This window comes from Anopheles stephensi, chromosome 3, assembly GCF_013141755.1.
Source record: "Anopheles stephensi strain Indian chromosome 3, UCI_ANSTEP_V1.0, whole genome shotgun sequence".
NCBI classification, from domain to species: Eukaryota; Metazoa; Arthropoda; class Insecta; order Diptera; family Culicidae; genus Anopheles; species Anopheles stephensi.
The window spans coordinates 21057125-21071489 of NC_050203.1; the positions used below are offsets into that span (position 1 = coordinate 21057125).

Below are 14365 nucleotides of genomic sequence, written 5' to 3' on the forward strand. Positions count from 1 at the left end.
ACGCCGCGCTGCTGGACAACGGCGACGACGGTACGCATACATGAGAACGGCGTATTAAGATCGTTTCTCCCCCCCCCCTAGCCATTGTGTGTCCTCCCACTGGTCCGATGATGATGCTGGTGGTTGTTGATGATGATAAGTCTCGCCTTCGGTGATTCCTTTGCCTTTGGATTCGATTCCGTAGCGCATGTGAACGGGGGACGCCACTCGATTGCCCTGGTGGAAGGTTCATCGCCATGCACGGCAAACGCATCGAACGTCTATTGATGGACGAACACGCACAATCGCTACGCACCCGAGGCTTGAGGTGGTCGATCGGTCGAGGATCTGGTGAGGATGGCAACAGGAAAATAACAGCAGGAGGAATAAAAAAAAACAGACACACTCAAATAAATAACATCACTCCTTAAGAGCGGAGGTATAGGATTCTTTCAATGAAGGGAGTGCGATTCGGGATACGGGACTGCGAGAAACTCTTGCGGAGTAATTTCGGGCATTGAGGCACTTCATTCCCGAATCTAGTTTTCGATCTGAAACATTGGCACTTGGCAAGTGTGCAGAGTACACTATTTCTTCTTAAAATTTGTTACGATAAACGTATATTTGTTGCGATCGCACCACAATATTGTGAGTTGTCCGAAACCCCCAATTCCAACGCTGGAAGGGTGAAATGGATTTCTCCCGCTGACTCAGCCAAATGTTTGTAGAACACAGGTAGATGTCGGTCCCCACCTCCGTATCGATAAATACTATCACCAGCAAACGGTTTGTGGCCCCAACGGGCGCGATATTAATTTCCACTTGGAGTCACCACCGGTCCACCCCAAACGCCCTGAAGAGAAGATGGAGCGAAAGAGGAATAGTTTCCGTATCGAATCGGATCGGATTAAGTTCCCGCTTTTGCCGCGGGGGCAATTTGAATTTTACTGTTTCTGGTCCACACGGTCCACTATCGGCGCAATCGCATAATGGGCTGCGGGAAGTGTTTCTGTCGCTACTAACGTTGTTGTGAAATTTAAAAAAAATCAGGGTAATTTTTTTTAGTTTATTATTCTCTATAAAATTTACTTTAATCAGAAAAAATAGGAGAAACAAAATATAACTCCTTTTTGTTAAAGCATAGAATGACACTTGAGACGAGAAAAAAAAGGTTCGTTGCCTGTTCGGCTGTTGATGTCTTTCAGTCTCATTCGGTCTCTGCCGTCCGCGTTCGCTGCCTAATGTCGGTCACTAATTTATTTTGTTCTTCTCATATGTCGATAGAGATTTATGTTGCTTGTTTCCCTTCCGCCCGCTTGCCCTCAGACCATGCCCTGCTTAAACTTGAACGTATCTCAGAACACTTCCGAGCGGGAGAGCAACAAAAAAAAAGGAAGGTTTCTTTGTGCGCACGTGCCTGTTTCGTCTCTTGGTGCAATTGTCGGCCAAGAAAAGGAAGGGGACAAAAAAGAAAGAAAGCAAAAAAAAAAAAGGCTAACGTATAAAACCGCTGAAGATACAGAAGGAATAATAATAATCCGATCTTCAAACCACCACGATTCGCGCGTTTGGAGTCGCGTCCCGTCCGTTGATTTCATTGCGCGCAGATTTGCAGATTATGCTTCTTCCTGGTTACGTTTTTTTGTTTCGTTCGCCTGTTTCGCTCTGTTCCGTCTCCCACGCATATTGGCAAGCGCAGGCTTGGAAGCGGTTGAATCTCGCGTCCCGAGTTCCTCCCAAGGTCCTCTCCTGCGAAACCTGCAGCATCCGTCCGCGGGAAGACCGTGGACGATTGTAGCCTTGCGCTGTCCACGGTCAAAATACCGAGCCATAATAAAACTGCCGCTGGTGACTTCTTGAAAGCTTTTGCCGGCCTCACGTTGTCTCGCGAAGGGGTTCCCTGCCGTTTGGGCTAGCTTCGTCGCGGTCCGTACTAACACTAGTATAAATGCAATCGCATTCTCACAGCCAGCCCACCTGACAACGAACGCTCGGTATGATGGAATGACAGCTCGGCAGCCTTCGACCGGGGTGACCGCGATTGAGAGCAGACCTCAATAGACGGCGTCGGCGTTGTGTCGATGTGGTGGTTCGCTTTGCGTCCACCGTCCTGAACCGATCGGGGTTCGATCGTTTGGTGATCTTTTCTCTTGTTGTTGGTGGTTTGGAATCATGCGCGAGCGCTGTGTGTTTGGGGCGGCGATCGTAAACCAACACAGGCAAGGATATGTGTATCGCCCTAGAGGCAGTACTCTTTAGTGTCTTCTGTGACTTGTGCCTTTGATGGTTATAAGGCTTAAATGTCTGTATAACTCTTTGACTTGAATGTACTCCTATTCAGCATCCATGTAGCTGGTTAGTCAGTATTGCAGAGGGACGATGAAGAAGGGTAAAAAATCGGTATCGAATCCCTGGTCCTCAAATCCTCCTCGCGTGTGAAGATCGGCATCTCATGCTTTGCGTTTATTTATAAATTTATTTCATCAATAGTTTTTCACCGGGTCAGTTGATGCACCTGTCATGAGTTATAAGTAAAAGTAAATATTAAGATGATCCGATGGTTTTAGTTCTTTTTCATACTAAGCTACAAATTTTGAATTGTTTAATTTGTAAGAACCTGCTGAAAAACACTTGCCTTCTTTCCTTGAGTTCTCATCTCATTCAAATTCTCAAGGTTCGATCATTTAGCAAACGATTTTTAGTGTTAAATTTTATAAATGTCGTTGTACACTTCGAACCACCAAACTGTCGTCTTTAATAACCAAATCTGAACCCGATTACAGCACTGTTTCTCAAACTAGCGTTCGGTGCTCTCTGCGTACTAGCTTGCGACGAGGTATAATATTCTCTCTGTTGCCTGTCGATCTCTTTCATAAATCTTTACTTCTCATTCGCTGGTGGCAGGTTTGAACCTCCTTTACCTGCCCGTCGTTGTCGACGTCCTCGCCTTTCCACCTTCCTTCCACTACCAGCAGCACCAACACATTGCGTTGACATTTGCTGTTGGTTTGCGTAAGTGAGTGGGCCGCTTAGCCAGATCGAGATGGATCGCCGTGCAAGAAAGAGATGCCACGAACGATCGATGGTTTACTGGTGTGTGTGTGTGTAGGGGCGATCGTCCGCTTCATCGGCTCTGATCGCGCTGGGATTCCCTTTCTCTCGCTCCTGGCAGTGCGAGTTGTCTGAACGGATCGTCAGGGTGTATGTAGGTGTGTGCGTTAGGTTGGGTCGTTGGGCTCATGCCACCAACACAGAGCAGTCGGTTTACTACGCTGCAGGAGCATGCAAGCGGGTGGTGCGACGTGGAGAGGAGTGGTTGCCGGGTTGTGTTTCTGCTGCCGTTGCTCTGCTGCTGAAGCTCTCGCGTGTAAGCGCTTCGGTTTCTGGCTCGCAGGGTCGTGTCGTATGTTTCAGATCGTTACTGCTCTGCTGCCCGTTGCTGCGCAGTTGCTAAGAAACGCAGGAACGCAGAAAAAATCGTTTCGTACGTGCGTACCGCGGTGTGTGATAGTAGTGTGCCTACTACTGCTGTTATCTTCTGTGCCACCTGCTACTACTGTCAATGGTGGTGGATGTGCCAAGTGTTTGTTCGGGATCGGTTCTTCGTGAAACAACACCGAGGACGCGTGTGTCCTAACGCCCCAACCAGCAAAAAGGACCCCATCAGGTAGGCTCGAGTGTAGTGTTGGAATGTCGTGTCGTGCCGTGAACGCTCGCCACCCCACCCCCCAAGCAAGGGTAGCAGCGGGGAAAGTGGAGTGAAGGAAGCGTGATACGGCAGCACCGGGGATAGGAGTTGTTTGTCTCGTCCTCGAACCGTCACGCTCGCGCCCAAACTGTGCGTTTACACGTTGCGTGCGTGTGTGCTGGTGTGGTTGTGTCTCAGTGTCCGGAAAGCTTTAGAATCCGGTGCTGGTGGTGGGTTTCGTGTGGGCCGCGGTGAGTGTGTTCTTAACGGGCAGGGCCAAAACCAAGTGCGGTACGCCAAGTGCCATCAGCAGCACATTGCAGGAAATGACAAGGAATCGTTCGTTAAAGGGGACTGTCCGCGGGTTCGTCGCCAGTTGCCGTAATTGTATCGGTTAAAGTCTTTTCGCGCAACAGTTGTTGCACAAGTGTAGCACGATCGTGTCTGGTGTGGTGCTCTTTATCTGTTCTGTGACCGTGCTAAAGTGAGTGTTTTTTTATAATTCGGATAGAATCGTATTAGCCGCAGCAAAGGCAGTGATTGAGTATGCAAAGTGTAGCATTATAAAGGCGTACCAAACGAAACGCGACAAACAAGTGGAAAAAAAGTGCTGAACGGCGTGAGTGAGTGAGCAATCAAGGTGCAGCAGCAGCAGCAGCAGCAACAGTGTGCAAGGAAGCAAAGTGCAATCGTAGTGAATTGAGCGCAAAATTAAAGGTAAAAATAATAGCTCCACCAATATAACCGAGCGGCCGCCGTACGCCTTTAGGGTGAGTGGGGTTTGGTGCTAGTGTGTGGTGTTTAGTGTGTACAGCTTGAGTATAGGGTGGATTATACGGTGAAGCTACAGCTTCTGCAGAGGCGGGAAAAGATAAATTAAATCAGGCAGCATCTCGCCGTGTCGTCGCCGTGAACAGACATCATCGCCGTTGGCTGAAGTAAACATCCAGTTTCCGGCATCACTCGGCCACCGTACTAGAGAAAAAGGTAAGTCAGCGGATTTTCCTTCCCATTTATGTTTCTCCACCACCCGGGTCCCGCGATGACCCTTGCGCTATTTGCTGGCTGGCTGTAATCGTAAACCGTCAGAAACCGTCGTCGTTTTCTCCGTGCTGAAGAACTAGAATATTCCATTTCCATTTTCTTTGTCAATCCGATCGGTGGACTGGACCGCGAAAGAACGTTGCCATGCCGCGTTTTGCATGCCATTATGTATCGTTTGTTGCAAAAGGTGTGGGGGGGGGGGGGGTCCGGTACCCGGAGTCTGCACAGAGGGATTGGGTGTCTTCTGCTGCTGGCGGGACAGCACAGCGAGAAAGATTGCTGAGCGAATAGGCGACCCCACTCTGTGTGCGAGTGGTGTGTATGTGTGTATGACTGCTCGGAGAAATATCCGCCCCGCAGGCTTGGAGCGCGATGCTGAAGGAGCTGTGGGGATGTTGAGAGGAGCGCAGAGGTAAAAGGGGGAAAAGGAAGCGAGGAATACAAGTCGCGAAACGGGGTGCCGAGACACATATCGTTCCTCGTTCCCGGAGTAAAAGCTTTTCAGTTTCGCTGCTCAACCCGTCGATCGTGCCTGGTGCTGCTTTCTGTGCGGACTTATCTTTCTTTGAAAATAATCCGCACGCTTTCTGCACGGCCGGCGAGCACAGTGTTCTTCCCCCGAGGGAAATTTGTATCACCCCTGTGTGGGGAGGGTCGTGCGAAAAAAAATACTGTCCCCAAACGTTGCGGTAGAAGAAGCGGATAGCTGCAACAATTTGCACACAAACTAGCTGGTGGAAGGATGTGGTGATGCTGTTTTTTGCTCGCCCCTGTATTTGTGTGTAAATTAATGATATGAAGCTTCTTCGCTTTTGTTTTTTCATGCACCACTCTTGTGCGGTGACTTCACGACTTTTCTAATGGGGGATTTGGTTGTATTTATAGCAGGCCCGAAATCATTCCATTTGTGCGCGCGTGTGTGTGTTTTGATGGAGGCGCCGATCCTCTGCACGATCAACCTTACTACTACTCTGCAGTCATAATGTGTGTTGCCATGCCAATGATGCGGAAAGAGTCACTTGACAAGTGGGTGGGTGGGTTGGTGGGTGATTTGGGGTAGGGACGGAGGGTGGGAATGCCTTTAAGAGAAGGAGTAAATATATGGAAGCCCACAGGAACGATAGAGAGAGAAAGATAACGAGAGAGGGACTGACGTATAAATTGTGAAATAAAACGATATAAATGGAAAACAGGAGAGAAGGAGAGCCAAATCGTGGTGGTAGTTGGGATAAAAATAACCATATGTGTAAGAAGTCTTCACCAACACATGGGCAGGCCAACATGGCACATTGATGTTGAGCATCACGAAGCACGCAGCAAGCGAGTAGAAACGATCAAAAGCATAAGGAAATCCGAGAGCGAGAGAGAGAGAGCGGGAGCGAGCTACAGTGAAGAATAGAATGGGAAAAGAGACCAGAAGAAGATAAAAACAACAAAACCAATAAAAAAAAAATGCGCAACCAAGAACCGAGATTCTGCCCTTCTGGGGGTTGTTGTAAGGTAAAGAAGATTGCGCCTTAAAACGACGAAAGCCATCGTCATCGTTGGCGGCGGCGGCGGCGGGTGTTGTTGATTCCTGTATGGACGGTTAAGAGGACAAGAGGGAGAGGGAGGGGGGGGGGTTGTTATAAACGAGTGATGAGGAGGGTAGGACAGGGTAGCAGCCGTGCAGAGCTTTTTGGGCTTGATCATGCATGAATGTTTGTTGGTGGAAGCGCGATCAGTTTTCGGGTTGTGTGTTGTGTTTTTTTGGTCGTTTATTTATGCTACATGCGTCAACACATACATACAGAAAGGGTATTAAAACCAACACAACGCGCGTACGCGTCCGCGTTCCCCGAGGGAGCGAACCATTAACAGCGAAGAAGGAAAGCGATGAAAATAACAACAATAATGATATTAATAAAATCCCATCACAGCCCCAGTGCCTGCCTATAAAATGTCATGACATTTCCACCCCGGTTAAACATTTTTCGGGACCTTCTTCACGTCCATCCCGGTGGACGATAACGTGATAAAGTGAGGGGCATACAACAAAAAAAACCAAACCCCAAAAAAAGCAAAGGAGGAAATCGAAAATCTCAGTCCGTAGTCCACATTTGGGAAAAGTATTCCAGCATCCAATGCACGAACTACGTGCCGAATGAAAAACATCCCCTAAATAGAGGGAGGAAAAGTCAAAAAGCCAGCAACAGATCAGAGAGTCCCCCGGTGTCCTGTTTCGTAAGGTCCGATGCGGTTGCACACTTTCTTTCTTCGCACGCTCTGGTGTACGGTTGTACTTTGAACCCTTTATTTTCTGGTTCAATTAATTCTGCACGTCCTGGAGATCTGGTATGAGATACACAGGATGTGAATGACAGTGGTTGCATGTTGGCTGTCGACAAAATAAGGGGCATTGCTGCCGTGTCCTGGTTGGTAGGAGGAGATCACGGACTAAACTCGAACACGATGAGAAGGCTTTTCGACATCTCTTTTTCCATTTTTTTGTGAGTTTATTCCTTATAAAATTTTTGCTTATAAGTATTCAAAGTGACAGGATTAAGCGTAATTTTTCACAGTAAATGACCGTTTCTGGACGACCGAATTCCAACTGCAACCCCGTGTCCACCCTTGGCAATTGAAGTGATCTACAAAACCCAACCCGGTAGTAGTGGTACGCTTAAGGTTTAGAAAGGGAGTCATTGCATTAACGAGGCGAAAGGAAGAAAATGGCGACCGGTGCAGTAGCTGTTATTAACTACCGGTGGACAGCGATGGAGCGCGGATCGGTCCCGATCGCTGCCTGAAGAACGCCAGCAGCCTTCCCCTGAAGTTTATTATTATTGCTATTATTGGCGACTTAATTGCAGACACGGCGGGAACGGCTGGGTACGACCGGGCAGCAGCAACCGAGGACAATTGCGCACACCGGAAGACACGCGAGATTGCGTCGCCGCGAAATGTTGCACTCGCATGCAGGGGGCAGGCTCGGGCCCCAAGAAAAGGCATCCAGTGCGTGTGTGTGTGCTTCAGAAAGAGAAAATCCAGTCCCGCTTGTACACGATCGCGCGCGCGCGCGCTCTCCTCGAGGATCGATCAGGTTGAAGGAACTGCTTGTGTGCGTGCGTCGTTCAGCGCGTCACGAACCAGTCCTGGGCATCATCGTAATGTGTGTGTGTGTGCATGTTGCTCTGTAAGGTAGATCAACCCCGACAACTGATCGAATGCCGCCAAGCCAGAACTGTCATCCGTCAAACCGTGTTCGCCCGAGCTTGTTTTTGTGTGACGTGCGCCGGGCATTGAGAAGACCCGTTCTGCACAAGCAAAGCCGGTCTAACGTGCACGTGACTTTGATGGAAGGGTGGGTTCGAGTGCTCGAGCACAACCGGAGAAGCCCATTGCTGCCCAGAACGGCGGGGGGGGGGTCAACTCAGCGTTCGGAACCCGAAACTCGGTGAGACCTTACGGTGATCACAGTCCAGAATCCGGAAGAACCGGGTGCAAAAACCGGCAATTTGCGTGGTGTCTTTAGTTGTTGTTGATAGTTTTTTGCTGTTGTTGTTGTTGTTGTTTTCGGCGATCAGATGGTCGGCGTCTTGCATGACTGGTTTTCGGAACGATATCATCACTACGGACGGTGGCACATGCTGGGCGCTGAGGTCATGTCCGCGCAAACGCCGCGCACTTGGTGACGATGAATAATGCGCACCTGTATGTGTGTGTGTGTGTGTGTGTGTGTGTGTGTGGGTCCATTTTTTCACACATCGTTCATAATTCCACAGCACTTTGCGGCTCAAGCGTGTGCTATTTTAGCGAGCTGTGGATTATGAAACGCTCGACGGGATTTACACGCGTTGAGGTCGGGTGCATTTTTTGGCGATTAGTTTTTCGGAGGTACTTTCCTGCTGGTCGTTGTTGTGTTTTCCCCGCCCGCCCGCCTTGCCTCGTTCGTGTGAATTTTCTGTTTGACTAATTAGCGACCCCATCGGAGCGCGTTCGTCGATTGACGTGGTGTTGAAGTCTTTTGTGTCCTTATCGATTTATGTGGTTTTGATGGCTTTATTTTACACCAATTTTTTATTTAAAGTAGGAAAAACATGTTATTTCAAATATTTTAACCCAAAATATAAATAGCTGCAATTGGAATCAAATTCAAGTTTTATTTTTACAAAGGCAATAAATGAGCCTGGACGTCCGTCGCTTGATGTGGCGTTGAAGTCTTTCGTGTGGTTATCAATTGATAAAAAAATTTAAGTTGAAAAATAATTTGTTAGATGTTTTGTAAAGAGTTTTTGATACAGATGCTACATTTTTTAGGTTAAATTTAAATAACTCAAATAGGAATAAAATGCACCTTTTCCGTAGCAATGAGCGTGCAGTTTTCGTGTGCAGCTTTTAATGGAGCAAATCATTTGCAAACGAGTGTTCATATACCCCCCCAAGCTTGACCCTCCAGCCCCCCTCCACCTCTTTTCTCCCTTGCTACACGAAGCAATTAATGGTGTTCGAACGGTCGCTCTCCGATCGATATCGGAGTATGCAATCTTCAATTTCATGACAGCATGGGATGCAAAAGATAAATCATGCCTGCCGGTTCGGATGCCGGATCGATCGAACCCAACGGCCGACGAACGTACGGTTGAAGGACATCGAGCATGGCCGAGAATGCGACGGTGAGTGGCAGAGTGGTGGAGTGCACGTGAACCGATCCACGAGATAAATGGCGTTTCGCTACGAGCGACAAACGAACTGTCCTGCGTGTTGAGAGATATTTATATTTAAATGCCTTTGCCAATGCAAAAGCTCGAAATGGGTTTTCGAGATCGCTACCGGTAAGCCCCCGATGGGGCAGCAACATAAGCAGCAAAAAAAAAACCCATTCATATTAACAAACGAAAACGATGCCAGGGGTTTTATGGATTCGTTTTTTTTTGCGGTGCACATATGAAACATGAAAGTAACGATGGTGCGATTTTTTCCTGAAGTTGCAGCGAACGGATCTCAGACGGAATGCAAAACGCCACCTGGCATGACCTCCACTCCACTACGAGCTGGAGATGTGTGATCGCTTCGGGGGTGATGATTTGAAATGACGATCCGCTCGGTCGTTATTCACGCTTGAAGGTTGTGAGCTTGGGTGATATTTTGCCTGTTGAAATTGGGTTGCGTGGAGGATGTTTGACCATGTGCATTTAGGTTTGGTTTATGATTCGTTGAACATTATTACTTTCCGATTCACGGAACACACACAGAAGTATCTCCTAATAAATTGCAAAGCATTATGCTCTATCCCAGAATGAACCGTTTACTTTACACGATCTGCACCGCCCGCTATTAACAAGCTAGTGATGGTAACTTGAGCTGCATAATTTCTCGCCCACGCTCGTCCCGAGTGTCACTCCACGGTCCGCGCCGATTAGGATCAATGTTTCAGTTTCAATGGCACACGTCAAACCCATTCAAATGGCATGATTATTGAGCGCCGCCGAACGTGCTCACTTTACTCAGCTCGCGCCTGTGTGCCTCCATCAGCTCCGTCGGTTTTGTTTATGACTTCTAATTACTTCCATACGCCCTTACTGGCCGAAAGGAGCGCAGAACAAACGGAACAACCGTGAACGAAGCTAGACAATTTCTCATTACGGAAGATTTATGGTAACTGTTTCTGTTGGTGATTCGCCAGGAACCACCCGAGACGGGACCCAATGGCCTCCAGGTTGCCATTCCTAGATACGCGAGGGATGCCATCGTTCCCGCAGGGGTTCCTTTGCCTCTCACTTGCCACTTTGGACATCGTTTGGAAAAAAAAGAAATGAATTCCCCGGTTCGCTCTCCCACGTAGTTGCCAAACCCCCTCTCCCCAACCCGCTCGGGAGACTGATGTGTGGCGATTTTTGCGCACAGCATGCTCCAGTTTGAGCGATTCCTTTTAACCGCACTGCTAGCCGTATCAGTGAAATGGGTAAAAGGAAGAAGGGTTTTTTTTTGTGATACGCACGCAAGCCCTAGCTGCTGCTGCTGCTGCTGCTCGACATCTAACTGTATCTGAGCCCTTGTACGGGGAGGAAGAAAGCTAACGGAATTCATCCTTCGGGAAAGGTATGTCTTTGCTTTGGCGTGGCGCACGGGTAGATGGGGCTGCACGGGGACGCAACAAGGAATCCTCGGATCGTTTCCGCAACGTTTGGAGCTAGATGGAAACGATCGCGGGTGTGTGTTGCAGGGAAAATAATGTAATGTGATATAGTTTTTTTTTCTCCAGTACTATTTCCTTAGTTCGCCTAACAGGCATTGGAAGGGGATGGGGATAATTTTTTAGGGTGACATTTCATTAGAATGCGTGTCACTCTTGCCGCTGAGCCATTTAATGGATATCTAGTTAATTTTTAGCTGCTGCTGAGCCATTAGATGGATATCTAGTTCCTTTTTAACAGTTTTTTAGTTCCTATATTACTGCTTTTTTATTATTGAATCGACTAAATTTTAGCATTATTTGTTTAAAAATAAGATTTTTTTATTCATAAAGGACGGCCGGCTAAAGGACGGCTATAAAATTCATTTTTTTATGTTTTTTTTTTTTAATTTTTTGTTCAAATCCGTCATTTTCTTGTTTATGTTGAAGTAGCTCGTTTTGTTTAAATGTTTCGGTTTTCTTTATTTATTTTGTAAAAAAACTTTTAAATTCTATTTTTAAATTATTTTTTACGTAATTTTTTAACATCCTTTTTTATATAGCTTGTTGAAGCTGCATATTTTATAATTAATCTCTTTTAACAGTATTTCTTAGTCCTTCTTTTCTTCTTTTATTTATGTCAGTTTAATTTTTATTGGCATTTTTTATTGTTATGTTATGATTGTACGCTCCTTTCATACATTATATTTTATAGCAAAACATAGCTATAATTTCTCCACAGCCTCGTTGCAACCCCTCCTCCCCCTCCCAGCTTTTCCGTTACTCCAAAACACATGTTGAAAATGTTCGTTCACCATGTTTGAATGTGACCGAGGAATGTGTTTTCATTACATAAATTTCTTTAACCAACTACAAGCCCAATCCTCTCGATCCGCCGCCAGTGATCTCCGCTACACGCTCCCACAGGTATTGCCTGATTGCCCCACTCTACTTTCTTAACGCCTTCGCAAATCGCGCGCGCGAAAGAAAAACTACTCGTTCGTTCTTTGGGGGGTTGGTTGCTTAACGGAGCGTTTATGTTTCCGCAGGTCGGTAAGAAAGGCTGCACTTTGCTGAGAAACCGAATGAATCGAGCATCGAGTACGAGCTTTTGGCGCTAAAGCGCTGACGATGTTTCGTGCCAGTCGTTTGTGTGTGTGTGTGTGATACGAGCTCGTTCACTGCTGCCGCCCCAAAATCACCCACCAAACGGTGCTGATGAAGAACAAACTAACGAACGAATTATTGTTCGTATGCGGGATGCTGGTGCATACCGTGGGTCGGTATGTGGCCTCATTTATCCCTAAACCGTGCAACGGTGACTCTTTCGCCGTGAGGGTTTGGAACCTGCGAAAAGCGTTCCATTTTGCGCACCAGCAAGGAATGCGCGCGCGTGTGTGTGTGCAGAATTCCGGTGCGACAGATAAATGTGTACGCGCAATAATCCGACGGCGACGAACGGGATACCGCTAACGGGTTATCGATGGAAACACTCGGCGCGTTGCCCTGACCAGCAGCGGTGGGACATCTTGTTCAACTGCTTCGACCGAACGGGGCACATAGCTTTCCGTTTTCACCAGCGCTTTCTTCGATCGAGTTTGCAATATTATGTATCAGTTGTGTCCTGTGTACGTGTGTCTCGCAAACGAACCGAACATGGACCTGAAGTTGGTGCAAACTCGCCGCATTGATGCTGCTGCTGCTGCTGGAGGGTGTAGTACAGACAGTGTAGTCTGATTGGCTGGCTATCGGCTATTTTCTTGATTTCTGCCCGCGCTCCTCTGCTTCCGTTCCTTGCGCTGAATCTTGCAATCGGAAGAAAAGGTCTCTGCCCTTGGCTCGTATGCGTGTGGAACGAAACGCAATCCAAATCGGATCACACGCATGAGTCAGCGAGCGCGCGCGACGCTGTTACGAAGCGTCGACGGGTTCGACTGAGGAAGAAAATAACTCAGCGAACGTGGAGTGGACGCTGAGATTCGCGATTTCTCGATAGACCTGTGAAGAGGTGGAGGAGGAGGAGGAAGTGAGGGGCGATTGAGGCTTCCTTCCTTTACGAACAAGGGTCACCACGCAGTCGGATCGATCCATTTATAAATTGAATAAAAGAAATACGTACGGGAGGTTTTAGAAAGCAATAAAAAAATACACTCGGTGACGATCGATCAAACGTACACTTCTTCAGGCAGTGTACGTGTCTGCCTGTGAAGGCAGAAGTGGTTAGGGAGTGGGGAAAGGGAGTGGTATGGAAGATAAGAAACACATTTGACAGATTTGGGCATAAGGTGAGATCGGTGATGGGAAAGCAAGCCCCGGAGCAATATACGCAGGTACGGCAGGTGAAAATAAGGGGGAACCAGTGACGGGGTTCGATGTTTAAATCGATGGACGTGTTGTGGACTAGCGATGGCTTTTCTTTTGCGATCTATAAATGCGAGCAAATGAGACGATCAGTGCTGCTACCGGTTTTGTAAATGCTTTTGTTAAATGGTCAGGGGCTGAGGTTGATTTCGATCGGCCGGGGAGCGATGGTAACTGCTGTCAGCGGTGCTCATGTGTGGTCATTTTCAGGTTTGGAATGTAGAAAAGCATTGTTATACACTGGAATTGAGGGACGAATGCAGTCTAATGATTCAAAGTTTCTGTTTACTGGTACCAACCAACCAACCAATACACTGAGGTTCCACTGGTATGGAGCGAACTTCACGAAGGTTTTGCCCTCGGGTATGTTGCACGATGATTCATAGTATGAAGTGATTCCTCCCAAAAATAGCTGCCGTAGCAACTGCAAGCTCTGTGCAATTACGACTTTGGGAGATTTCGAATTGTTTTGGCTTGATTTGATTAGCTTTGAGAAACTCTGCACACTGTAATCAGTTTCAAATAACTTTGATTTAATTAAGAAACATAACAAAATTTGAGGAATATTCTGTTTGGAAGGCTATATTATGGATTAATCGGGGTAAATGCGACAACGGCGCCGGTCTTCACACCGCAGGACCGGAGTTAAAATTTCATCTGGGCCGTTCTCCCATAGTAAGCACTGACCATCCAACTTTGCGGTCCAACAGGCATGTCCTAAGAGGCCGTTAGGCCAAGAAAGAAGATCATGAATTGATGAGAAAAGGTCTGGAATAATTCATTTGAATATGTTATACATATTCTTGGCAAATTAAGCATTCCATTTACAACCAACAAGCATTAGATTATTCTCCGAAATTTTCCTGATACTTTATTCGTAGCCTTTTTTTTAAATTCTAGAGTTAATCTTTTATGTTTTTTGACTACTGCAGTGCTGGTTACTTTGTCTTAAACTATGGAATTTCTTTTCTATTGTCTTTCTTTTCTTGACCTGGCGACATCTTAAGGTCGTGCCAGCCATTTCTGTCTTACTAGACTTAATGATACCATGTAATTGGATAGCCAGTCCTCACTACGAAGGAGCGGTCCGGATGGGATTTGAACCCCGGTTCTCTACTGTTCGAGTAATTAAATCGAAA

At 47.1% G+C, this 14365-nt stretch overlaps 1 protein-coding gene across 2 annotated transcripts in view; it reads left to right on the top strand.

Annotated features, from left to right (window-relative positions):
* The first annotated feature begins 3362 nt into the window (after nucleotides 1–3362).
* The window catches only part of LOC118512853 (protein grainyhead-like), a 184314-nt gene continuing 173311 nt past the window's right edge, over nucleotides 3363–14365 (top strand). The window contains exon 1 of one of the 2 annotated variants that reach the window (XM_036057926.1): nucleotides 3363–4654. The gene's annotated coding sequence lies outside the window, so the exon portion shown is untranslated. The remainder of the gene's footprint in view (nucleotides 4655–14365) is intronic. The other variant, XM_036057924.1, reaches the window with a different exon arrangement.